The sequence below is a fragment of the Petromyzon marinus genome, chromosome 6 (assembly GCF_048934315.1).
Source record: "Petromyzon marinus isolate PM22_M1 ecotype Great Lakes invasive population chromosome 6, UKy_Petmar_22M1.pri1.0, whole genome shotgun sequence".
Lineage (NCBI taxonomy): Eukaryota > Metazoa > Chordata > Hyperoartia > Petromyzontiformes > Petromyzontidae > Petromyzon > Petromyzon marinus.
Genome location: NC_133672.1, coordinates 138,593 through 162,425, shown reverse-complemented (window position 1 = coordinate 162,425; position 23,833 = coordinate 138,593). Strand labels below are relative to the sequence as shown.

The 23,833-nt window shown below is 50.6% G+C and overlaps 2 long non-coding RNA genes across 2 annotated transcripts in view; one reads left to right on the top strand and one right to left on the bottom strand.

Annotated features, from left to right (window-relative positions):
* The window catches only part of LOC116939728 (uncharacterized), a 9,078-nt gene extending 6,000 nt beyond the window's left edge, over nucleotides 1-3,078 (bottom strand). The window contains exons 1-2 of the long non-coding RNA XR_004402462.2: nucleotides 2,941-3,078; nucleotides 2,114-2,195 (exon numbers count right to left, since the gene is read on the bottom strand). This is a non-coding gene — a long non-coding RNA (uncharacterized LOC116939728). The remainder of the gene's footprint in view (nucleotides 1-2,113; nucleotides 2,196-2,940) is intronic.
* On the top strand, nucleotides 2,191-23,833 carry LOC142922425 (uncharacterized). Its single transcript, XR_012940051.1, has 2 exons — nucleotides 2,191-2,476; nucleotides 23,151-23,833. It is a non-coding gene; the product is annotated as an uncharacterized LOC142922425 (long non-coding RNA).

Genomic DNA, 23,833 nt, shown 5'->3' with positions numbered 1-23,833 from the left:
AATTACGATAATTATAATATAACTACGGTTTAGAAATAAAATAACGCCGTTCGTCGGACGGTCTGATATACCCTTGAGTGCAGATGAATAGATGTCCAGAGTGTTGATTGACACAAGATAGCAAACACGAACTGTACTTGACATAGCTCCTGTAGTTTCACTCCACCGTCGTAGATTCTGTATCCACGAGTGACAAACAATACTCGACGGGAAGAAGAAATTGTGACCACACATCGTAACAATGTAGTCGTGTAGCAGTGAACCACGACATCCATAGCAGCATCCTCTTTGCTGTACTGCCCACCTGCTAATCACCTCGCCATCTACTCAAGCACACTACACAGCAATCTCTACGTGATCCGCCAACCCTGTTTGGCTCGAGCCTGCTGCGGGTTATGCACTAAATGATAGAAAACAATTGCGCTCAATGTCCGGTGCAAGGCCAAGGAATGTGGAACTTCCGCGCATTTCTCCTCCTGGCCATGATTCACCAACAGCAGCTGCGCCGAGAACGCCGCGCTGGCGATGGGTCGGGCGCTCTTTGTTTTAAGCCGCGCCGGGCGCTCTGGGACGACGTGGAACTGCTGACGAAACACTCCTTAAGCTGCACTCTCTATTGCTGCACTCTCTATTGCTGCACTCTCTATTCTCGCCCCCACTCCTCGCCTCTCTCCGTTCTCCCTGATGAGCAAAACACCCTCTACCCACCCGCTCAGTCGCACGCCTCGAAAATATTTCTGCATGGATAAATAAATAAATATGCAACTATATATACGTACTTCGTGGGTATGTACATTAGTACTTTGTGGGTATGTACTATAGTACTTCGTGGGTATGTAGACGACCAGGTGGATCGTCTGAATCGACCTACGGGAATCCCAGGCCCGCCGTGAAGATTGGGAATCGAACTCGAGTCGCCGCTCTCAAAGATCCCCCATATAATATTAACAAACTGTTGGGGAAAGTGCCATTAGCGAGTACCTATGAAGGCCGGAACGGTACACGAGGGGGTGGGTGGCCAGGACCACGTCCGTCTGACCGCCTTTGTCCACGGGCGGTGTTATGTACATGTACATATCGCACTGGGTACTCATTTGGTGTTATGTACATATTGCACTGGGTACTCATTCGGTGTTATGTACATATCCCACTGGGTACTCATTTGGTGTTATGTACATATCGCACTGGGTACTCATTTGGGGTTATGTACATATTGCACTGGGTACTCATTTGGGGTTATGTACATATCGCACTGGGTACTCATTTGGTGTTATGTACATATCGCACTGGGTACTCATTTGGTGTTATGTACATATCGCACTGGGTACTCATTTGGTGACTGCTAGGATCCATACTCTTTGGTTCTATTGGGTAAAGTCACGTAGGTGAAAATAAAATAACAAAAAATCACGACGTTTCGGCCACAACACAAGCGGCCTTCATCAGGTGAAGGGACGAGACTGTCTGGAGGACAGCGCTGGAGTGGAAGAAGCCACGCTTAGATCACGACCTTTAAGCTGTGTGAGAAGAAAAGACCACGCGCCTTGACAAAGGAATTAGCATATAATTTAGCATTGAAATGGCTTACCCTGGGTTAACTCGGCATCACAAAGTACCCTGTGTGTTGGACAGGCAACGTGGGTCCTGGCGGCCTTCCGATATCGTCACAAAATAGCAGATATTCCCTGTGTCTTTCTAAGTCTCTGTGTCTATGTATCTGTGTCTAGAAGTGTCTCTGTGCCTTTCTATGTCTCTCATGTATCTCTCTGTCTGTCTATTTCTGTCTCTCTATGTTTCTAACTCTGTTTCTCGTGCTGCGTGGGTTGCGCAGCTGCTGTGAGTTTGTAGCCCCGCGCTGTGTACATTGGCCGTGTGTGTGTGCACGTGTGCGTGTGCGGGTGTGTGTGCGCGGGTGTGTGTGTGTGGTTGCGCGTGTGCGTGTGTGTGCACGAGTGTGTGGGCTATAGCTGATGGTGTGTGCACTGGCTATAGCCCGACACGATGCACGAGGGGGTGGGTGGCCAACACCACGCCCGGCCGCCTTTGTCTCTCTAGTGCTGATGGTGTGTGCACTGTCATGAATATGTCCTGATGTATGTGTGGTCGTACGTACGTGTGTGTTGCTGACAACATCGCCTCATGATGCGCCGTCCCGGCTTTAACAGGTTCGCCCTATCAGCATTCTCGCCAACAGCCTGCACAGCCGATACGGGGCATAGAGAATTGTCGCCATTGCACGGCTTACAAAGATAATGGGACCCCTCCCCCCGTATAGCCTTAACAGACTGTTGGAGCAAGTGCTGTTCGCGAGCACCTATGAAGGCCGGCATGGCACACGAGGGGGTGGGTGGCCAGCACCACGTCCGGGGGAAGACCACGTCCGGGGAAGACCCAAAACTGGTGTTGGTCGTGAGCGGGAATCGAACTCGGGTGGCCGGGTTTGCAGCACCCCGCGCTAACACCACCATTCCCCGAGGTACACACACGCACACGCGCGTGCACATTTGTGCTCAGCAGCATCACGCTGCCACTGGTCTTGTGTCGATTGAACATCCTATCCGGGTAAAAACAAATATATATCGTTTGTTTATTGTCTCGTACCCGAAACGTAACATTTGCAAATGTAAAGTGTTGAAATTGTAAACCCATTGATTATTCGCGCACCGATTCAGCGAGTGTGTCTTGAGCAGTAGTCGATTTTAATCGGTGGAAGTTTACACGACGAGAAAATGTTAAAGATTGTTATGACTGCCGATGTAATTGAAACGCATGGTGGATGAAAATGATTATGTTGGAGCTTCCTCCGTGTATTAACGTGTACGGTGAGTGACGCTCCCTAACGTTACATGTATGTTACATGTATGTCGGTGAGCGCTATGACCCCCACTCCACCCCCACAACTCGTATGCCCCCCCCCCCATACAGCCAACACCCCCGCACCTCCTCAAGCTCGCGGGAGTCGGAGCCGAATTCCTCTCGCTCTGAATGCAGCAGCAACAGCCACTGCCTCATCAGCACAATCTCGGCCCCCCATCCCACCCCACGGAGCCCCCCTCCCCCAACTGCCCTCTCCCCTCCACCAAGGAACCCACGCTGCGTGCATCCAAAACGCTTTTATCGCGCTCGTAATTCGCCACAGACGCGGGGTTGGCACAGGCTCACGCACGCACCACGAAAACAGGCGTATACACACGCACGCACACGCACACAGCGTGAACACTTCACACGACAGCAGCACGTTTGCACAATGAGGGGGATCACACAGGGGACTCGCTGCATGGCCTGGAGTGGACGGATTGGCGCTTCTGGCGAGCACCTATGAAGGCACTCGCGCGATACGACGGTATCAATGTATGCCCCAACAGAAATCGTATCGTTCGTTGTACAATACAACAAAAGTGTGGAATTGTTTATAATAGAGGTTGTTTTGGATTAGATCGCGTAAATATGTCGTTAAACCCGCCACCACCCTACACAGCAAATCCGTAAGGGTTGTCACGTAAACAAAACATGCCAATTCGTTACTAGTTCAGCAACAAAGGTGTTTTGGAGAGTAAACCCACACGGTTTCCAAAACGCTTTTGGATATGGAAATCTTGGCATGTTTTCTTTACGTAACAAATATTACTAATTAGCCCACAAACCTCTATTACAGATGTTGGTCGCGAAAGCCGACGTTCAAATGAGGCGGAGTGGTGTTCCCCACTGCGACGTGGGTGGTTATTCTGAGCGGCGTACTTGACGTCTATGTCTTAGCTGACAGCATGCGATTCGCGTTATTAGTTGCATAGAGATGATTGCAGATCACCGAGCTGCAGTGATGAGAATAATCACGGTACGATTACGTTGAGTGAACTGCAATTCGGACAGTAAACTGGAGTTTAAGAGCACAATAAAACAAAAGATACTGATATCGCGATAACCATCATATCGTGTCAACGAATATCGTATAGTATCGTGAAACACGATGTCGCGTCGATTGTTATGGAACAATCCGCTCCCCTTCAACACGCCACGAGCTATGACGGTGTAGTTGCGGAGCGACAAGAGGAGACGTCAGGGCAGAGCCAGAATCCGAGTTCGATTCCCACTCATGGCCACTATCAGTGGTGTCAATATCCCACCGCCGGAGAGAGAAAGGCGGTCGGGCGTGTCGCTAACCGTATCACACAGTCATGTGCCGTGTTGGCCCTCACCATGGGTGCTCGTTATCAGCACTTGCACCAACAATCTGTTTAGAATATAGGAGGGAATTTAATATTTGGTTTTTGAGAGAGCTTGAGTATCAGAGGGCGCGTTTCAAAGAGTTTGCGTTGGGTTTATAGAGCAGCAGGAGTGATCCGGAATATCTCTAATGAGGGAGAAGTCGGAGCGCATGGATGAGATGAGAGATGAGTTGGTGGTGGTGGTCAGTGTGGTTGTTGCGGATTCCAGTCATGACACAATGCGCCCTCCTGCTCTGGCTTCCATCACGCCCTAAAACATTCACACACCAATTGTTGTTGGCTGTCTCCTTGCAATAGTTCCTCCGCGTCCTCGCCCGGGTTGATGCATTATGGATGGCAGCTCGCACTCACAGGTGTGTTGTGTACTTCACAGGTGTGGGTTGTATCTCACAGGTGTGGGTTGTATCTCACTGGCAAGTCTGCACCTGCATTACTGGAAATTGGGATCGTTAAACAGTTTTTTTTTGCATCTCAAAATGTCGATCAGGTTCAATGCAGAAACACTTCCTGCCCGGGACTTCGTTGCACACCGAGGCGTTCCTTCTCAACGGCAGTCACATGTGAAATTAAATTAAAAAAAGACGCGAAACTCTTGCAGATGGACGCCTGATACACGAGTCTGGAACTTGCTTGATGAGCAAAATAATAAATTTAATCGCCGAGTACAGGGACGGATTAAAGTGCTGGGAGGCCACGCCTCAAGTGGCACCGAGGCAATCGTAGAATGAGGCTGTAGTTGACGGCGAGTCTAAGGTATGCCGAGACACTTCCATGCTTAAACAAGGGCCAGAGGTGTTGTGGCTGCTTGAGGCCGTGACAAGGTTGAGGAACATCGAGTAAACGGGAAAGAGGCGGATTGTCAATTGCCGATTTTTATATTGTGACTTACTTAGAGCTGCACTGTAACAACGCAGAGGTGGTGGTGCAGACTGCAAGCGTGGTGCTTAAAGGACATTCAGACCGTAACGAGGGGAAGGCCTGACGCCAGGAAGCACTCTCGTACAAAAAAATATTTGGAAGCTGCTTGTTGCCTGTGAAAGTTACGATATCTCTCAAAACCTGGTTGGGATTTGACTCAGCCCATCATCTCTCCGGGGTCAATAAAATATCACATTTTGTGGTAAAGTCGTCAGTGTTGTCATTTGGATAGACTCGTCCCCCACTATTGGAATGAGGATATTCACCACTGGCTCATCTGAGCAGCAAATCACTGCCCATTGTAAACGTACTCCACCATAGGAGCCAACCGCGTGCAGAGGGCCAGCAGAGCGCTCTCAGCATCCAGGGCTCTCCTGAGAGCGCAAGCGAGAAGACCAGATGGATGCATCGAGTGAGCAGATCCAGATGAGCCAAATGAACTTCATTCTTCATTTTGTATATTCAGTTAGCATATACATATTGCGTGTATATATTGCTGAAAAAACAAATGGAATGCATTTTTGTCACTGTGCCAAGTCCTCATCTCATCAGTCCGTCTCCCATACAGCTATTCATTTACAACTCGTTGTCAAGCCACATTTTCTGATCACAGGTTCAAACGTGCAAACCGTCAAAGTTGTGACAGATAGGAGTTGACGCGTTTCATGAATCGCGCAAGGTTACTAAGGCATCGGGAAAATAGACGAAGTGGGAGGAAACTCCAATTGAAAGAGTGAGAGAGGAGAAGTAACCCATATTTCACTAGGCTGGTGAGTGCGGGTTTGTTCAGACATAATTGATAGTAGCATTGGTCAGGAATTGAACTGGGGTTTATCCGGATCATCACGGTGTGCTATCACGGCGCAAATCGCTTCTCACTCCAATGTCTCGTTGCTCACCATTGTTTCAGTCTGCACGACTGTCAGTGCAATGTGCAAGGATAACCGGCTTGGTCCGGTGGCACAGGCGATAACGTCAGCGGCTCGTAAAATAAAGTTTGAAAAGTTTAAATTGTGGCGGGGGAGGGAGGGGGGGTGACTCGGCTCATCATCGCCCCGCGGTCGATACAACAGAGAGCACTGAGTGGGGAGGTCAACAGTGGTTTTCCTATGGGTAGATGCGTCACCGCCATAAGAACGTGGAATTTTTACCACGAGCTAAATTATGTAAACAGTAGATACGCACGGCCCCAATGTTCGTTTGGGCTGGACACCCCATCACTGTTCACTTGAGCTGGACATCCCTTTACATGTTCAAGGATGGTTGAGCGGAAGGATCCACGGTGCTTAAGTTGACGTCATGGTGCTTGCAAGAATTGACTTGAAGAAAATATGAGGAGCAATGTTGGGAAGGTTGAGATGGCTTTGGTTTACAAATTCTGCAATTGGCAAACACTACTCAGTTGAGAATAAATATTTATCAAAACCATATTTTCTGAATTACATACTTTCCCCCCAATGAACTCTGCGACCTTCGATTAGCACGGTTGTATACGTACGGTGCGAAAGAAGCCCAACGTACATACATAGAACAGTGCTGATTTTGTTTTATGTTTTAGTCCATCACTGAAGTCCCCCACTGGTTGTTAGGAACTGACCTGGATCGAGAACTGGACGAGCTTCTGCCCGCTCTGTGGTCACTTGCCCAGCAGTGGGCGCTCTCACGCCGCGAGATGTTGGTGCCGTCACTAATCGCGGTGACTGTCGGACGTGGCGGTGCCCTCCCTCCCTCGTGTGCCGTACCGGCTTTTGTAGGTGCTCGCTAACAGCACTTGCCCCAACAATTTGGTGGTGTGCGCACATCTGTAACCGGCAGCTGCCGCTGTGGTTCTCATGGTTTGCACGCTGGCTTTGCAATCCAGAGGTCACCGGTCCAATGTCATCTTCTGACGCAGCAGTTGAAACATTGGGATTGAGTCTGGCATTGTCAAGCGTATTGAGTTGATTGTGTTTTCAGCCTGGTCACCAGTGATTAAACATAAAAAAACCCGTAGCATTCATAAGGGTATTCATTCAGCATATTTAGACTCTGAGGAGGACATATTTCCATTTAATTGACATTTGACAAACACGCTTTGCAGGACGTATCAAAGTTGTGTCTGCTGTGTCCGTGGTTTCTAACCTGTCCTCTGCTCAGCAAGATGCCGACTCCACCTGTTTTGTGGGGATGGTGATCGGTCATCCAGGGCTCATCCCTGCTTAGCTTCTGAGGTTTTACGAGATGAGCAATGTCCCGAGGGATTTGGTCATCGGCAATTACAAAATCGGTGTGATAAACGTCCCGGTCCAGATCGCACTGCTGCTTCACTCGGTTCGGCCCTGTCGTGCGTGCGTGTCACACAATGACATACAAATACGCCACTGCCATAATTTTAGTGGAAATAATATGTGCAATTTTCCGAGGCCTCAAAATTCTCTACACGTGAGAACAATTTATAAAATCACTCCGAGTCCCACCCAGGATTAAAAACAGACATGGGAGGCGCTGGCACGGTGCCCCGACACGAACATCACCGCATTAACCCACCACCCCCCCTCGCACCGCCGCGTAACCTCATTACCCCCATCGAACGATGCCAATGGCTGGACCGCCCTGAATTTCCCGGAGTGTGGCCGACCTCGTCAAACAGGCCTTGCGCCTGCCCTGTGCTCGGATGAGAGATCACCTGGGATAGCCAGGTGTTGTACGCATGGGTTGTGATGTAGCCATAAGATGACAGTGCAGAAATTGATTATTAAATCCATCCACATTGCACATTATGATCCATATTCCACAATATGCTCTGCACTCTACTCCATACCCACGACACTCCACACTCCACTCAGCTACAGTTTAGCCGGGCGGTGGGCGTCAAGGTGCCATGCCCTGACTCATCAGGAGAAGGCAGTACAAGAAGTGGACTAATGGTTATCTGCTTCCATCTGTTATTGGATAGGGTGCTGCTCCCTCACGTGTGTGGGTTTTCTCCGGGTGCTCTGGTTTCCAACCACAAGGTCAAAACACTCATCGTTATTTGTCTGAAAACATCTTAAAATAAAATCCCAATGCAGGACCCTTCTGAAAAAGATTCAGTGTGGATCTCCTGGATAACAACTCTCGTGGTGATGCTGTCCTCCACGCCACCTGTAACATTCTGGGGCTGTGTCACTTGTGGTGACGATTCGGTTGAGCACGCAAACACATCGGGGCGAGCCGGACACAACAAGTAAAGTGTGTGTATATGTGTACATGTACACATGCACGTGTGTGTACATGTGTGTATTTGTACACGTGCACGTGTGTACATGTGTGTATTTGTGCGGCTGTAAAAGTGTGTAGTTGTGTACGCTTATATTAGCATACACGTCTAGTCTTGTGTATGTGTGTACAGGTGCACGCGTGCTTTCAGCCCAGGGCTCTGGTTACGATGATTGTGCCCGGGTAATAGTGACTCTGTGCCGAGCGCCATCAATAATGCAGGCAGTGTGCAATGGACCTTCTTGTTTGGCAATATCGCTGCCTTTGTTCCAAACTTGCCCCATAGCCGGGACAGAGGTGGGGTCTCGAAAGGGTGAGAGGTGGGGCGGGGAGAAAAGGGGCCATACGGTACTGTGGGGTGCAGGCGAGTAATGATTTGCGATGACAAACGTGTCCAGAAAGCAGATTGTCTGCTCGTGTATATAAACTATGGACCATAGAGTACATCCATAGAGACTCATAGAGCTTAATTGAGACATTTAGAGACCCACAGAGATGCAGTCACTTTGAGACACATTAAAAAAGAGCATATTATTGCCATGACCCCAAGAATAGAAAGAACCGTTACATTATCCACAACAATGCTGATGATTACTCTATGTTGTGCATTAGAGTTCTAGGGCGACCTAAGTCTCATTTCTAAAAAGGAGGGACCTTGCCTATAAACATCTCACAGTTCACCAGCATTGGTTTAACCTGACTGCTGATGTCGCAATGAATGTCAAAACCGGTCCAGAGTTAATAATGCTGCTGAAATGCCACATGATGAAGGCCGTGTGGCTGATGAGATTTGTAAATTATTATTTTTTTATGCGGAAAGACAGATATCGGAAGCAGGTGAATGGCTTCACTATTTTGGCAAATCACCTGAAGATGCTGGGTGTAATTTCCAGCGAAACGTCGTCCTCAAATTGTAAATGTTGTAAATCCACTCTTCAACACACCGGTGCGCTAAAGTAGTGAAATATTTGTTTTTTTGTCAACGTGACACATTTTTTACTTGTTGGCCGTGTCGGGTGGTGGAGGGTTGTGACACATTTCTAAATAACGCGATCTAACCCACAAACCTTTATTATGAATAATACAGGTCGCGAAAGCCTGCTACTACGTGTTAAACTGAGGAGGTGTCGTGTCTGCTCGACGATCTCCTCACCTGAGCGTGAGGTAAGACTGGAAGGGTGAGAGGCGTAGAGCGAGGAGGACAGGTTAGGGGCTACCTCCAGCAGTCGTAGCCATGCATGGGCTCACGGAGGGGTTTTCATTTCCCTTGTGGGTTCCTGGGCGCAAATGAGAATGGGACCATGCATGTGCGTGTATGTCACGGACGCGGTGATGGCCACCTTTGCCCTCGTATGCCATGTTGGCTTTCTTGATAGGTGCCTGCTAACAGCACTTGCCCCAATAGTCTGTTAAAGCTGGGGGGGGGGGGGGGGAGTGGGGAATCTTTGTCCTTGTTTCAGTTTATTTATTTTGGTATAGACCTGTGAGCCATTCGGCTCTTGAATCGGGTGCAACCACAACAAACAAAAAAACAAAAACACGAACAAGAAAACATCTTAAAGTGACTATGTGACTGTGCAAACAGAAAATCAATGAAAAAACAGCAAAATATTCCTGAAAAAAGCACCGTATACCAACGCTGTGTGCAAAATATCCCAGCGGGATGCAAGTCAAACAACAACAACCACAAGAAAACTTAGATTAAGGCCATCAGTCTAACTCCGTACTACAACAAAACAAACATGTCCAAACCAAAAAACTTTTCGAAATCACCAAAAAATAAAGCCATAATTGAAACGTAACAGTGATCACAGGGACTGTGACCGAATTTTTACAATAAACTACATAAATAACATGTAACACCAAATCCTAGAGCCAAAGCTGGCTGCACGAGTTACTCCACAACAACAAAAGCATCAGTCGGAGTGTAAAATTTTTCAATGCATCTTTAAGATCAGCACGCTAAATCAAAATACAGATAATACTTTGCAGCGTCATCCGGAGCGATACATTTGATTTTATTTTACGCCAATGAATAGCAGTGGGGTGTACAACTCCTCTAGAGCAGTTTTGAGAGAAGATCTCATTGGTAGCAATTCAAGTTGCGGTTTATTGGCAATAGCATTTCAGACCCTGGGGGCATCAATAGCAAAGGCCCTTCGTCCAGTTTTTGTACGGCAATAGGGAATGTGAAGCTGGTAAATGAGCAAAGATCTGAGGTCAAATTTGTTCTTTGAAACAGAGAGGAGATCCAGCAGGTAGTCTGCGGATTTTTTTGTAAGTACATCGTGAATACATAAGATCTGGTGCACAAGCCGTCGAACATTAAGAGATGTTAAGTTTGACCCAATGTAGAGATCACAGTGGTGAGTCCTATATGGGCAGTTTAATGTTAATCTTAAGGCCGAGTGATAGATGGAATCAAGCTTCTTCAGTACAGTACTTGGGGCTGATTTATACATGATGTCACAGTAGTCAAGTAGAGGCAGTATGGTAGCTTTTATCAATTCCAAACGGAACATTGGGGGGAAGCAGTGCTTGTGTTGATACAGCAAACCAATTTTTATTTTCGTCTTTTTACCAATATAATCAATGTGATCTTCAAAATTAAGTTTTGAATCCAGGATGATCCCAAGATACTTATAGATCTTGACTTGCTCTATTTGATAATTATTTAAGGAATCTAATTGGGGAAAAATAACTTCCTGCTTTAGTCCTGGTGAGAAGCATAGCACCTTGGTTTTTGAGGTATTCAGGACTATATTCATATTCTTAGCTCTTTCGGTAAAGTCACGTTGAAGGGAAACAATAAAATAATAAAATATATAAAACAATAAAAATTCTCACGACGTTTCGACCGTTTGTGTTATGGTCGAAACGTCGTGAGAATTTTATTGTTTTATATATATTTTATTATTTTATTTCCCTTCAATGTGACTTTACCGAAAGAGCTAAGAATATGAATTACTGCAGTCACGAAAGCTTTAAATCAAAATATGCAGGACTAGTTTAAGAGCAACTAGCTGATGTTGTAGTTTGTTGAAATCACCCTGTAGCTTAGTAACGGTGGTACAGTGGTTCGTGCACTACACTAATAGCTGCAATCCCAGATTTGATTCCCAGGCATGATTCACATCAGCAGTGCCTGGGACACAGAGTGGTGAACAACATTTGAACTGGTGCTGAATCTTTCATAGGTCAGTTCAGTCTTACATGAGTACCTGGTAAAGTGTCTAATAATCAGCACCGGGAGGAGAGACAAATGCGGCCGCGCGTGATTCTGGAAACAGCACCTCTTCATGCGCCGTGCCGGCCCCAGCAATCTTTGAAGCAAAGTCGGGGCTTCGTGTAAACAGGTGCATGCATGAATTTACGTATCTCTTTGTAAAGTCAAATTGACTTCCAGCTCACACGAGACTTGAGGCGGTGCTCATCCTCTGTTTATAGCTCCAAGCCAGCGGTGAGCGGTGAAAATTCCATTTTTCAATGGTGGGGGCAAGTCTCTCCATAGTACAACCACTGTTGACTTCCCGACAAAGTAGTAACAATGTTATCGACCACGGAGGAATGCTGCGTTGTCTATGCATGCGTATATGTATGTACCTATGCATGCATCGTCACTTTGTCTACATTGCATTAGTTATAAATATTGTGCGAACCTCAAACAACAGTGGATATATAATATTTAAAAACGACACTGCACAAGGAATATTAAACAATAACTTTAATGGTAAAACAACTCAAGAAGTGTGCTCACCGCATCATACCACGAATGACTCAAGGTCAGTTTAATGTGGCAGGCAGAGCGATCGCACACGAGGCGCCCTTGTGCGGACTCGATCTGGCGTCCGTCGCCACCGCGCCCCACATCTGCATCTGTGCCATGAACCACGAATAAAAAGATACAAGGCCCGTGGCAAAGCTTGACGTACAAAGACAGCGTGGCACATCCTCGCCACACTGCGTAGCGATGCGAGGTCAAGCAGTGGCTTGTTTGGCAAATAGCAAAATGGGGCTCTGCCCTGTCCAATTCCCCCCTCCCCCGGCCCGTGCTCACAGTACAGTTGCACTTTCTGCACTCTCGATCGAGACCACGGCAGTGTGTGGGGGAATAGCGATAAAGTAGTTGTGTATGTACATTGAACTTATTTTGCACCGTGCACAGCCAATCGTGTTAATCTGAGGAGCGCAATGCGCTCCGAGTCTGGTAACCCGAGTTTGATCTTGACCATATCTACGCCACTGTTGAGAAAGAACGGATATGCCTTTGAGCACAGAGGTCCACATGTATAGCAGACGAGACCTCACGGAGACCCATGCCTAGAAAGTAGTTTTCATGAAACAGCCAACTCGAGTTGGCCTGATTTTCCCCAGAACTCAAGTTGACAGAAGTGGCGTTTTCACAATTTGCCGAGCAAGATGCGCAGTTTTTTCTCAGAAACAATTCCAAGGATAACTTTCCCAGAATACTTGTGCGTCAAAGTTCAAGACTGCTATTACTTTGCAGACAAAGCCTCCCATCTGCTCTAGTGCTGGTTGAAGCCCTGCTTTGTGACCATGGAAGGGCCTTTGCTCACAAGTGGTCGGTCCTTATCTGTCTGACCAATTTGGTGTGATGGACTTAAACGATGATGGTGATGATGGCCGCGTTCCTGACAAAATAGAAAGTCCAATGTTCTTATGGCTTACAACATTGAGCAGAGTGCATTTCTGCTTGGCCCGAATTCTAAAATGGGGAATTTAGGTCCGAGGTGGACTCAACCCGTGAAGTGTGCATGTGGTCTGGAGGAGACTTCTGGCTGCTGCTGCTCTAATTTTACTACAACTGGAATACACCAAATGTATCCTAAGCGTGCTCGAGTTTGGTGTCTCATGTAAACGCGGTAGAAACATCCAACTGGTGCTGTTCACAACCACCCCCTCGTGTTTCGTGCTCGCGAACATGCATAGCCTCAATAGTCTATGAAGCCAGGCCAGGGCTGTGTATAAGCAGATAAATGCACACGCGTGTATCTTTTCGTGTGTTTGTTAAATGTATCAAGCGTGTATAAATCTGTGTGTATGCACGTGGGAGTGATAGTGTAGCGGTTCGTGTGCTGCGCGACCAACCCAGCGACCCCAGTTCGAGTCCCGCTCACGGCTAACATCAGTGACGATTATCTGAATCAGTCGGGCGTGGTTCTGTCCACCCACTGCGTGCCGTGCTGGCCTTCATAGGTGCTCGCTAATGGCACTTGCCCCAACAGTCTGTTAGCGTTATACGGGTTATCCTTGTCTCTATATATGTCTACACCTGTGTACACATGTATGCGTGTGTCACATGACGAGCACGTGTAAGCCGCTTATCTCAGCGCGTCAGGATGTTTACACGGGTATTTTACAATAATTGGGGCAATTTTACAAATGCTACTTAACACCGAGCCAAGCTTTAATTAATTCATGAAACCAACAGGGGAAAAGCAGAGATGTTCATCTGTGAGTCACAGCCATTATGAACATTGCCAGTAACTACCAGACAAACTTAGCTATGATACAGGGGTGTTAGATTGAGTTTATTTGATTTGCGACATAGACGATCCGATTTTGCCAGTTACCTGGCTATTTTACAAGGGTATGTGAGTGTGTCTATCTATCTATGTATACGCATGCATGCGTGTGATTTCATTGCCAGAAAGGGTAAAACCTATTCTTATTTTGAATCAGCTATTGTGATGTTAGCCTGGGTGTGGACAACAGTCGGACAATTTCGTGAAATGAACAACAAATCCATTAAATATTAAATAACGTAAGTAACAACGTGCAGCCCTCTGTGCCAATCGGCTGCTGGGTGAAGTCCTCCCCACGCCGTGCTGGTTATTTCAACATACTTCGCCACGCTGGTCAGTGCGAAATGGTTGTTGCCAGGTTATCATCCACCACGGATGTTAGCTGTGGCCGGGACTTTAACGCCGTTGTTAGGTTTATGGAGCAGCGTGCTCATCGGTGTCCCATTGCTCCACGCAGACGAGTCGAGCACAAGGAAGGTAACGACGAACTTGTGTGCGCCTTGCAGAGAGACCCTGGTTCAAAATGGGTGGTTGTGTGATGTCGTATTGCTGCCTCCTCTGCCCAAAGGCAGTGTCTTTGGCTCACACTCCCTCCATCTCGTCCCATCATGAGCCTTCTTCTCCTCTTCCTTCCTGACAAGCAGCATTATTTAATTGATTTGCCTCCTGGCCTCTTTCCCAACCTCCTTCCTCCCAAAACTTGTATTCGTGAAGCCCTCACCTCTGAGACTGTGTGCAATCCACATCCACGCCTCTTCTGCTCGCCCCAATGTCTAGACGTCTCTTCTCCTGTACGTGCTCTTGAACTTCCTCATTTCTTTGTCTCTCCATTCAATTGATTTTCTACATCCGACACCACAACCCACATCTCCGGACTTTCCGGCCTTCTGTACCTTCCTTTCTCCAAGTTCCTGCCACATATGCTCCATACTGAAAGGCGTATGTTTTTTGTATTTGGAGATGGAATTGTCAATTTTGTTGTGGTGACCCAGGTCACACCGACAAAGGGAAGAATGTAATACAATATATCGACAGTTATGAAGCAAATATAAATAATTTTCTGCAGCGTGCTCTGCTTTTATAGATTTCCAGATGAATTTCTTGAAGTAGTTTTCTGCAAATAAACACTGAAACTACAGCGACAAAGACATACACACACGTATCACGAAGACAAAGACACAGAGACTTGCATAGGGAGACGCATCTGATCAAATCAGCCAGAAGGCACCCAATCTCATCAGATCCAGTAAGCTAAGAAGAGGTGGTGAGCCTGGTTATTGCTTGGATGGGTGACCATCACGCACATTCTGAGGTTGTTGTAAGGCTACAGCCTCAGCAGAGAGTAGTTCAAAGAGGTTCGTCGTTGTCTCCGCAGCTACCTCCACGCTCCCCGCATCATCCAGCAGTAGACTGACAAAAGGGAATGTGCGCTTAGTGTACATGCCTCATGCGTACTGCGTCCATGCTCTGTTCAACTGCCACACTGCAGGTCACCTCACTTCTCTTTATACACTCACACGACTCCACTCTGAAATTCCTTCCTACCGTCTTTCCCAAAGGACTTATAATAGCACCGCTCAATTCAATAAACGTGTCAACTTCGATAATAGTGTTGTTTGTTGCTGCCCACTTGACGTTTTGGGCCTTTGGGCCCTTTACTGAGCGACCGTGTTAAACAAAGTTCCCTTTTTCTTCTCAGTCAAAACTCCCATGATTGCATGGGTACGTACATACGGAGATACACGTCGTATCCACAACAAAGACTCGCACACATACCGGTAGAGTAACACAACGAACACACCATACCCCACCGCCTTTATCTCCCCGGTGCTGATATTTACACATCCCAGCAAGTACTTGTTGAAGACTAAATAAAGCTAGGGGACACCTGGGACCGGTTCAGATATCTCTCGCGACTAATGTTATCCATCTTCGGGAATCGTAGCGCGGTGTGCTAACCACTGGGCCACCGTCCCCCAAGCACGCAGACGCACGCACGCGCCCAGCGGCGGGTGCGTATCGTACGTGGGGCCCCACCCGGGCAGCGCTCCTGATTCCAAATTAACTGGGTTGGTCTCTCGTGAAGCCGTCATGAGTCACAATTACCGAGCCGTGGCTGTAGGCGCATAATCAGGGCGCTAATTCCGGTGGGGTAAAGAAACCATGAGGGAGGGATGGGGGAGAGTGGTGGATGAGCCGGTGAGTGAAGCACAGGGAAGAGGGAGGGAGGGTGTAAACGAATGATCCACCTCTTAACAGCGACAATTTACACTGCTCACCACCTTTACTGATCTTCCTTTATAGATTGGTCTCTTAATAACATCATCATCATCAACAAAACAGCAAACTAAGTCTCAGGACGCTGCTGCATGTGGATAATTCCTATGGTGCATCTGACGAACCGAACCAAACAAAAACTTTTTTGAAGCTTTCGTGACTGCAAGAAAATAAATTAATTTATTTAAGAAAATAAATTAATTTATTTTCTTTCTACGTGACTTTACCGAAAGAACCAAAGAGTAAATACTTTTTGTAAACTTGCCAACACATTTTGTCCTTCCAGCTACCTGTCAGCTTTCGTACTACTCGTTAAATGCTTCAGAGATTAAACCAGCGCTCGAAAGCGTTGCAAAATCAACGAGGATATTGCGCACCGTTTGTTTATATATTTTTTTTACCCAATTCTACACCAATCGTGCTATTGGCGTCACGTGCGGCGACAAATCTACGCGGAACTCTCGCACAGCCGTGCCACCCTTCGTGTTGTAGAGCGGCTCGCGGATTGCAGTGCTACCTCTAAGTTCCTGACAAGTCCACACACAGTACGGGACTACACTCTGCTACACGCCCGACCACCAAGAGTAATGCTCATCGCGTAACTGTCAAACCAATGTTTTTAATTCTCAGGGGCTGGGAAGTCATGAGTGACAGGGCTGAGACCATCAACTCACTATACTTGATAACCCAGTTCTCTCACAGGCGGCCTGACACCTAGGTTCAAACCAAGGGTCTCATCGGTGCTGGCTCAGTGCTTTCTGGCCTCTAAATCACTTGGTCGCCTTGCTCCCAGGACGTTTAACGAAGTCGACACGCTCGGAGCGATGACGTTCAGCAGACGAGACGGCAGCTCTCGAAGCCACGCTCGGAGCGATGACGTTCAGCAGACGTCTGAGACGGCGGTTCTCGAAGCCACGCTCGGCCCCGAGCTGCGCGCACATGCGCGCGTGAGACACTTTGCAACTTGTTTGTTTGAAGCAAAATAATTGGCGGAATATTTTGTTTCTTACCGCAAATGAGAAACGCAGAGAGAAAGAGTTCACCCGACATTCGACGATGTCTCCTCCCCATCGCCACCTCGCCTGTCCCAAAATAATACATTTTCATCTTATTTACACTGATACTGCGGACAGAGCGGTGGCGCAGCCATGAGGGTGCTGTTAAAACGCCTGGCCACGACCAACATCAGTGGCATCGATGGCGAGTGGTGTCTGAAAATATAATATGGACATGTGTAGTGACGCAGTTCGGAGACGGTGTAGATTGAAGGCACCTTGTTTATTCTCGCACACAAGGGGACTGCACGTACTCTACGTGGGTGTACACCATCTTTTCTTATATATGTAGTGGAGTAGGAAGGTGTGCTGGGGAAACTGCGCGAGTGTATTGATCACACGGACAGTGTGGGGTTTATCTGGGGTCAGCCTGAGGAGACGGTGGAAACAGTGAGGTCGTGTTAGGACAGCCAGGTGAAGAGGCTGGGGTGATGAAGTAACGGTCGGGCCAATTAAGCCAGAAGGGCTGTGATTGGTTGGTGCTGTTGCTGGGGCCGAGGAGGCGTCGAGGTGTCTGGAAAAAGGCAGGTGGTTGAAGATGCGAGGCTGCGGAGGCACGCGGACCAATTAATTAGCGATAATGAGAATGGGGATAAATTGGGGGGGAGACAGAGAGAGGGGGAGATGGGAGTTGGGAGCTGTGCGGTGAAGACGTGGAGTTCGGAAACAGAGTTTAGAAGATAGTTGGAGCATAGTGATAGCGAAGCCGAAGCAAGACGAAGCAGTTAGCAGTGGAGTGAGCATAGTGATAGCGAAGCCGAAGCAAGATCAAGCAGTTAGCAGTGGAGTGAGCATAGTGATAGCGAATCTGAAGCAAGACGAAGCAGTTAGCAGTGGAGTGAGCATAGTGATAGCGAAGCTGAAGAAGACGGAGCAGTTAGCAGTGGAGAAAGCGTAGTAATAGAGGAGCTGGAGACGAGGTGTGCGGAGACAGAGAAGTGAGACTGGGTTTCGCTGTGTGCGACGACGCTGTATAGTGGAGGAGCTGAGGAGGATAGCCAGCAGTGGAGAGAGCGTAGGAATAGAGTTGAAGACATGTGTGCGGAGCAAAGCGACGTGATACTGGGAACCAAGGTGGTGAGCGAGACGGGCGAAGCACGGCGAGCGAGCCGCGGTGTCCAGGATACGGTGGAGTGTGGAGAACGTGATAAACGATAAAAATAAAGAAGTGGTTGAAGAAAGACAAAAGTTGTTAGTGTAAAGTTTAACCACTACATATATAAAAGTCTCCGCGCGCGCTTGCAAGGGATTTGGCTCTCGGACGGTGGGCTTGACGTCCAAAAAAATTTGCCAGGCAGCACGCCCTAAGTTCCGGGGTGGGAATAGGCTATTCCGTTTTCGCATCCCTCAACTTTAAAGTAGTTTAATTAACAAATTTATGACATTCTTATTTTAATTATTTACTTATTGCATCACATCGACCGTACAAACTGACGACAACTGCGTGGGGGGGGCGGACCCTGCCAAGTGATGCGCGTTCGGTCGTGCTCACGGGGGACATTTCATTTTCCGCGTTTCACATGCAATAAATATACACATCACGCTGCGGATTTTTCTTCAGCGTTCCGCTGCTCCCTCCTTGCATTGGCTCGGGCTGCATATCCCGACGTGGGAGGGACTGCGCTGGACTCCCTGGTCCTGGAGAGGCTGCTGGTCCTCGCCGGGGAGCTGGGGATTGTGATGTCCATCGGGGCAGGGGCCAAGGCCACTTCGCTGACCGTCGCGCAAAATATTCAGGCCCATCTTGCGCTGCGTCGGCCTCTAGCGATGGCGGCGTGCGTGGGTGCTCCAGCGCTGCCTGCGGTGGCGCCGCCCAGCGGGGAGGACGCCCTCGTGGCCGCGGCGGCCTATGACCGCCGCGGGGACGGTGGGTATGCTCGCTGGCCAGGGGGGCCGGGGCGGGCGGGACCTCACCGTTCGCAGGCCCGGGGACAGGCCACCTGCTTTCGTTGTGGCCAGGTGGGCCACTTTGAGAGGGGGTGCAACAACGAGCCCGGGGCCTTCTCCAAGGCCTCTCCTCCTGCGGGCGTCCCTCCAGCAGCGGAGCCTCCCGGGCAGCAGGCAAGTCGCGACGCATTCATCGCACGGCCGCTCTCTCCACCTCAGGCATCTCGCAGGGTTAGGGTCCATCTTCATGGGCCCATCTCTGGGGGGTCCGGTTCGGGGCACACGGGGGTGTGCTCGACAATCGGGTGGCCCAGAGGGACTCGCCAGTGGCGGGCCTTCGCGCATCCCGTGGTGGCCGCTGCTGTCGGGTCCTCGGCCATGGTGGGGCGCGTGCAGGGGGTCGACGTAAGAATCCTGGTGGATACGGGGGCGTCCGCCACCATTGTGTCCGAGGCCGTTTTCCGGTCGCTGCTGCACAGTGTGGGGCCATTGTGGGCAGTGCGTGGGGCGTGCGTGGCTGCCAACGGGAGTAGCCTTGGTACTTTGGGCCATGTCGTCGCGTCTGTGGCGATCGGGGAGATCGTGTTGTGGGGACCTGTGTTGGTCTCTAGGACTCTTGCCGTACCGTGCCTATTAGGCACCGATTTTTTGGCCAGAATGTCCGTTCAGATCCTGGTCGACCAGGGGAGTGTGGAGATGCCGTCAGGAGACCGGCTACATTTCCTGCAGTCCCCCTCTGTTGTAGCTCCCCTGGCCGCCAGTGTACGGGCTATGACCACAAAATCCGTGACGGTTCCACCCGGGTCGCAGATCCTGCTTCCCCTCAGGCTGCGCAGGCCGTTGACATTGGAGTCCCCGGAGGCAGGCATCCTCCTGTCTCCTTCCAATTATTTTGCGAGATTCGACGGGCTGGTGGGTGCTTTCACAGCTGTGGCTGCGGGCCAGGAATTTTTCTTGCCGGTCCTAAATTCGGGGCCCGCGCCGATCGCCATCCCTGTTGGTGCTGTGTGGGCGCATGCCACCCCAGGCCCTCCTCCCGGCATCATTGAGCCGCCGGGAGGGGTGGTGGCGGGAGTACTGCCCGTGGGGGGGGGGGGGGGGGGGCCGACGCATCATGGATTGATGCGTTGTACATTGAGAACACCTCGTTGTCCTCCCAGGAGTGCCAGCGGCTCTGCGATCTCATCGTCAGTTTCGCCGATGTGTTCAGCCAGGGCAAATTCGATTTGGGCCATACCACTCTCCTGGAACATCATATCGACACGGGCGACTCGACCCCTATTCGACTGAATTCACACCACTTTAGCCCAGCGGAAAAGGATCATGTCCGCTCCGCAGTTGATGACATGTAGGCGGCGGACATCATCTCTCCTTCCACTAGCCCTTGGGGAGCCCCCATCGTGCTAGTAAAGAAACGGGATGGGAGTCTCCGCTTCTGCGTCGACTTCCGTAAATTAAACAATATTTCAGTGGCCGATGCATATCCCTTGCCTCGCATGGACGATTCCCTTGACGCCCTCTCGGGTACGCGGTTCTTTTCGACCCTCGATTTGCTTTCGGGCTTTTGGCAGTTACCATTGGATGAGGCCTCCAGGCCAAAAACCGCGTTCCGCACACCCTAGGGCCTGTTCCAATTCAATCGGCTCCCTATGGGTATTCATTCGGCCCCGGCCACCTTTCAGCGCCTCATGGAATTGGTCTTGGCAGGCTGCAGTGGGAGTCTTGTTTGATTTACTTGGACGACATTATCGTTTTTGGACGTACGTTTGACGAACACTTGCAGTGGTTGGAGGCGGTGTTCGCCAAAGTGCACACTGCGGGCTTAAAATTCAAACCTCAGAAATGCCACCTGCTGCAACCATTGGTGAAGTATTTGGGCCACATTGTTAGCGCGTCAGGTGTGGCCACGGATCCGGAAAAGACTGCTTGTGTCCGGACGTGGCCGACTCCTACATCGGCCGCTGAGGTGCGTAGCTTCGTGGGCTTCGCATCGTACTATCGCCGGTTCGTCCGCGATTTTGCGATTATTGCGAAGCCACTACATGCACTCTCTGCCAAGGGACAGAAATTTCGCTGGGGGAAGGAGGCCGCTTTTGCGGTGCTTCGCACGACCTTAGCAGATGCACCGCCCTTGGGGTACCCGGATTTCTCCTGGCCGTTCCTCCTCGACACCGACGCCAGTGACACGGGCATTGGGGCCGTCCTGGCTCAGGTTGTCGATGGGGTAGAGCGGGTGGTGGCCTACGGTAGCCGCGTTTTGTCCTCCACTGAGCAGCGGTACTGTGTGACCAGGAGGGAGCTGCTGGCCATTGTTTTCTTCGTCCAATTGTACAGGCCATATCTGTATGGTCGCCGGTTTACCGTCCGGACCGACCATGCAGCCCTGCAATATTCCCTCCGAATTGACCAGCCCTCGGGTCAGCTGTCACGCTGGCTCGAGGTTCTCCAGGAGTACCCCTTCGATGTAATCCACAGGAAGGGGACTCTGCATGGGAATGCGGATGGCCTTTCCAGGCGGCCCCCGGTGGGCGAGTGTGCCTGCGCCCTGGGTTCCAGCCACTGTAAGGCCCCAGTGGATACCACGGCCCAGTTGGTTGCATCGGCTGACACGGCGCCCTCTCCGGGTGGGGCGTTGCCTGGGGATTTTGGTCTGGGACTCCCCCGGGAGGTATGGTCCCAGATGCAGATGGAGGATTCCTCTCTGCTGCGGCTGTGACGCCGGGTTGGGTCTAAGGCCCGGAGCTCGGCTCCGTCGGCTGGCCCGGTGGTCGCCATGCATGACGGACTCCTCGTGCGTTGGGATGCTCAATTGGAATGATATTGTGTGGTGGTGCCAATTGGTTTACGAGGTAAATTGACCCGAGCCATTCACGAGAAGCTTATGCACCTCGGCTACCACAAGACCCTCTTGACCCTTAAACGGGACTACTATTGGCCGGGCGTGGAGGATGGTGTGGCGCTGATTTTGAAGGGTTGCCATGACTGTACGCGGAGGAAGGCCCCAGTGGGTCAGGATCGGGCCCCGCTGCAGTCCATCCGGGTTTCTCGTGTAAATGAGCTCGTGGCACTTGATATTTTGGGACCATTCCCTACATCCCAACGGGGACACAAATACCTCTTGGTGGGGGTGGAATACCTCACACGTTGGCCCATGGCGTGGCCCCTGGTGGACCAATCGGCCTTGTCCATCACGGAGGCATTCGTTCAGGGGTATGTTCTCGATAAGGGGGCACCAGAACAGCTCTTAACTGATCAGGGGCGGAATTTTTCTTCCCGTTAACTCAAAGAGGTCTGTGACTTCCTTGGGACGAAGAAAGTCCGCACCTCGCCCTACCATCCCCAGTCCGACGGGATGATTGAACGATTGAACCGCACGCTCACGTCCATGTTGTGTCATCACGTGAGCTCGTCCCAATTGGACTGGGACCTGTTCATCCCAGGGGTGTTGGCCGCGTACAGACTGGCTCCTCATGCCTCGACGGGGTTCTCCCCCTTTTTCCTTATGTACGGGAGGGAGCCCGAGCCCCTGGTGCTCATTCAATTGGACCTCGGCACAGTCAAGAAGGGGTCGTCCGTTCCCCTTCCGATGAAAATCGCGCTGGATCGGCTGTGCGAAGCGCGGCAGGCAGCTTTAGAAAATTCGGCCAGTCAGCAGGCGGCCACAGAGCGCTTGCCTAAACATCAGGCCTTTGGGTTGCCATGGAAAAAGGGTCAGTTGGCGTGGCTGCACTGCCCTCAGGTGCCGGTAGGCACGTCCCCTAAACTACATCGGCCATGGCAGGGCCCTGTCGAGGTAGTGGGGGTCCGACGGCCTCAGTGTGTCCGCATCCGGTTGGGCCGGCGTCACTGGACCGTGCACCCATCGCGGCTCAAGCAGGTGACACCGCCCGCCTTCCCTGATTCATCCCCAATTCCGGGACGGCCGGCGGTGGATGCGTCCGACGGGCCGGGTCCTGGGGGCGGGGGCGATGTTACTGTCGCCTTGCCCTCCTGTGTGTCCCCAGAGCTACCGCCATTGATGCCGCCAGTTGTGGAAACGGACGCCGCGGGGGGCAGTGGGCCGACGGTGGAGGCACCGGCTGCGCCGCCGCCGGCGCGTCACCTACGGCGCCTTGTCCTGGCCAGGGTCCATCTGGGCCGCGGCGGGACGGTGCAACGCCGGCTCCGGCGGCTGACGCCGCGCGAGGGAGTGGACCGGCGGCAGGGGCACGCTCGCGGGGCAGGCGCATACGCTGAAGGACGGCGATGCCGTCCTCTTCCATCCCGTTGCAGCCGGGTCGGCTGAGTTTTTTTTTCACGGGGGGGGGGTGTGATGTTGAGGAGTAGAGGGATGACGGAATGTCACACTCGCCTCGGGAGGAGTGACGTCATGTCCCCTTGGGGTATTTGAGGGGGGACCGGTGACATAGAGGGGGTCTTCGCCAGGAGCCGGGTTCGTGAGCGGTAGGGAAGTGGGGACCCAGGGTAAGGGATAACTAGCACCAGGCTAGGGGGGCTACTTCACCCGGCTGGCCGAGTTGGATAAACCATCGGTCAGCGCAATGGGAAGAGCCTGTTAGCCTGGGAGTCGTCGGGATTCCCAGTACCCTTTCCCCTGGGGAGATTTAGCTTATCCAAGTCCTGTGTTAGCCCTTCCCCAAAAGCTAGGTGACAGCCCTTAATAAACTGTTGGCGTCAACCCCGACAA